We start from the raw sequence: 3939 nt of genomic DNA, 5'->3' as shown, positions 1-3939 counted from the left end.
AAAATGTCTCTTTTGGCTACAGCACTAAAATGTCACTCTTAGCAGGCTCCTTCTGTCTGAGCTCATATATAGGGCTCCAGTGATTTAACTAAGACCCATGCTGAATGGGTGGGGCCATACTTCCATGGAAATTATCTAATCAAAGGTACTACCCATGGTTGGGTGGGTCACATTTCCATTGAAACATTCAAATCCAAAGATTCTACGAGATTGGATTAAAAGATCATGGCTTTTTCCTGGGGGACATAATATATCCAAACTGGCACAGTCACAATGTAATTAAATTATAAATATATTTAAAATGAGATTTAATATTGAGCAAGATTGACAGAAACAATAACAATGGTATAAATTAAAAGATTTGCCAATCATTTCTGTAATTGTCACATATTTCTTAAGTTAAACTGTGTTTTTTGTCTATTTCTATGATGTCCTTTATTGTCTTTACTTGGTGTTTTCAGGCTTTACGAAGTCCTAACATCTCATCTGACCCTTGGCTTCCTGGCAAGCCATCTACCTTTCAGGCCTTTACTGCACTTTTTCTTCCTGTTGAAGTTAATTAAGAATTATCGATGGCATGACTTCTTTAAGCCTTTGTTCAGCTTTCTCTAAATAGGCAATTCCTCTACTAAAAAAGAAAGTTCTTGTTAGTCTCAGGGAAGGCCTGAAATAATGTATTCTCCAGATTGGTCTTTTCTCTTTTAGATGAAAAAGGCCATCCGGTGTCTCATTCATCAGCTTGCTTAAAGTTAACTTCTAAACCTATGACCTTCCACTGGCAGGGGGATGGGGGCACTTACCTTTGTGACTAAATTCCTAATTCATGCATTCAACTTTCTTTCTCCTTTATCAATGCTCAATTAAGAGAGAACATTTTCCCCTATGTTTTCTAGTTTTGTAATCTGCTTAGATCAACTTGATTTTCCTTTGAACATTATAAATACATGTGACCATAAAAAGGTAATTACAGTGATATCTTCATAATGTCTATTTTAGTAACCAGGCCTGCTGGGTATTCCTGGCATATAATGTCATGCAATAACTCAAAGTGACAATACTTCTAAGTATTACTTGCACCTTTTTTTTTTAAAATAGTAACTGCAGTTCTGTGCAATGTTAACCACTTTTGTGGTCTCCCCACTAAAAATGTATAAACTGAATTCCTTTTCATATATTCCACAATTATACATCCTTCAAGGCTTTTGAAAAGATAACTACTACAATCTCTAGCTACTTATTTAATGGTCATTGTTGTTATTACACATATTATTGTCTCCTCACTTATTTGTTTCCCCTAATTGCCATCAGAGACCTTGCCTTTCTGTGCATCTTCAACATTTAGCATAATTCCTTGCACTGGGCTCCCAATAAATATTTGTTGAATGAACGAATGAATGAATGAATGAAAAAATGAATGTTTAGATGGAAGGATGAATAAATAAAGGAAAGAACAGCATCTTAGTATGAAAGGACACTTAGAAATCTCTTTGGCTTTAAGTACTTCTGGGTTCAGTGATGTCTGTAAGACACTACTCCTGTTTCTCAGTAGTGCCTTACTCATTGGTTGCTTCTTATGTCACACTGCAAATTAACTCCTCCTTCTCAGCAACCTCTCTCATTCTTCCTGCAGTTTCCTGCCCAATCACATGTAAATTTGAAAGATATGAGAGAGAAAATGTCTCTTAAGTTAAACAGACACAAAAGTGGATAAAGAGACTCTAATAAAACTTGTTGATCTGGTTTCTCTTTTAAAAACAACAGGTATATTTTGCTATCACATTTTCTAATGTCTATGCCTCCCAAACAATTTCACATATAAATTTAAGAAGGTCCAGAAGAAAGGGCTTGTGAGTACTAAGTGATGCCATAAGTTAACATAAGCTAAGAGTAAATAACAGTATGGGGAATAGAGATTCGTGTCTAAAACACATTCTGCTCCTCACTTTACATGATGGAATTAAGGAGGAAAGATCATTGTCAAAGCAGAATTTTGCTGCAGCCCTATGATAAGCTCTCTAATTAGAATAAGCAGAGTATCCAAGAACAAAGATTTTTAAAATTGGCTTGCAGTAGGTGCAGGTGATGAAGCAGCTGGCAGAGTTAATAACATACCTTCTATAATTGCCAAAGACCTAGTTCCAAACAGAGTGGGTAATGCCATATTGGAAAGAGATGAAGAGAAAAGTAGATAAGGATGAGGGGGCAGAATTCATAATAATGCAAAGAAGTTGTAGGAGTGTGTAGAGACTGAATGAGTGTGTGTACAGGAGTCATCTCAGATTGAGGATTTGGAAAGAGGAATTTTGGGGTGTATGTGTGTGGAATGACAGGTAGGAAGACTGGAAACACAGGATTTGCAAAGAAATAGTATATTGAACAAAGAACAGAGTTTTGGTTGCTAAGGCTGAGGCTGAGTTCGGCTCAGAATGGTTTGAATTGGAAGAAGCATGTTTGGAGACCTCTGATACTGATTCTCAGTGTTTTATTAACAAATTTAGAAGTGAAGATACAACTAAGTGTACAGATTGGTGGTGAAAAGGGTAGAGAAGGGGTAGCTTGGATTAATAGTTGAGTATTGATATATCTTAGGATAAAGAATGATGTAGTTTAGCATTATGAGGCAACAGGAAATCATCTTCAGTTGACAAAAATTCACTGTACAAAAAAACTATGCCACTACTTCTATTCTATTAAGAATAGATATAGTGTTGTCATAACTTTGAATCTACAGTTAACATTCTATTGTATTTTACTTGAATGTTTTCTTAAGCAATGCTCCAGCAGTCTTAGCTTTGTCATCAGAAAGAGTATTTGATTTGTTGGGGAATGTGCCTGTTTGGATATATTATGACCCCTAGAAAAGCCATGTTCTTTAATACAGTATTGTGGGGGGCAGATTTATTAGTCTCTTGATTAGGGTGGAAACTTTTGATTGAGTGTTTCCATGGAGATGTGACTCACCCAACTGTGGGTAATACTTTAGATTAGATTATTTCCATTGAGGTATGATCCCACACAATCAGGGTGGGTCTTGATTAGTTCACTGGAGTATTTAAGAGAGAAACTAAGAGCTGACCCAGACCCAGATGCTTGGAGAGATGCTTAGAGATGCTTGGAGATGCAGAAGAAGGATGTTTGGAGATGCTAAGCTAAGAGATGAAGCCCAGAGTTGGCCCCGGAGAAGCTAAAAAGAGGATCCCCAGACTAAGCATAAGAGAGAAATATCCTGGAAGAAGGAAGCAAGGATGCACAGGAGCTGAGAGAGAGGAGCTAAGAGAGACCCAGAGACATTTTGGAGAAGGTCATTGTGAAACGCAACCCGGGAGCAAACAAACAGCAGATGCCAGCCACGAGACTCCCCAGCTAACAGAGGTTTTCTGGATGCCATCGGCCATTCTTCAGTGAAGGTATCCTCTTATTGATGCCATACTATGGGCACTTTTATGGTCTTAGGACTATAAATTTGTAACCAAATAAAATCCCTTTATAAAAGCCAATCCACTCCTAGTATTTTGCATTCTGGCAGCACTAGCAAACTGGATCCGGGAGTAGAATAATAATAAAAAAAAAGTATCACAGATAGTATGTTAAACATCAGTAGATACGGATCAAGTAAAACATACCTCTGTTAGGAAGCAGAACCAGAATACAAAGACCATGGAAAACAGACAATTGGTTTAACACCGGCTGGCATTAGTGAAGTGTAATGGGAAAAATCTGTCTAGCTCTAATATAGTTTTGATCACAGAAGCATTTTACTGACTAAACACACTTGAAAGAAAGACAAACAGCATTAGGCTTATCAACAGGAAAGGACTGTAGGACTGTGGAGGCACTGAACAAACTAGCCTCAGTTGCCAAACCTCTCTCCATAGCAGAATGCCAAGATACAAAAAGGAGCTGAAAGTACCTGCTTAATATAGTGCCAGTATAAAACAG

This window comes from Choloepus didactylus, chromosome 1 (genome assembly GCF_015220235.1).
Source record: "Choloepus didactylus isolate mChoDid1 chromosome 1, mChoDid1.pri, whole genome shotgun sequence".
In the NCBI taxonomy this organism is placed as follows: Eukaryota; Metazoa; Chordata; class Mammalia; order Pilosa; family Megalonychidae; genus Choloepus; species Choloepus didactylus.
This window is presented reverse-complemented; position numbering follows the sequence as displayed.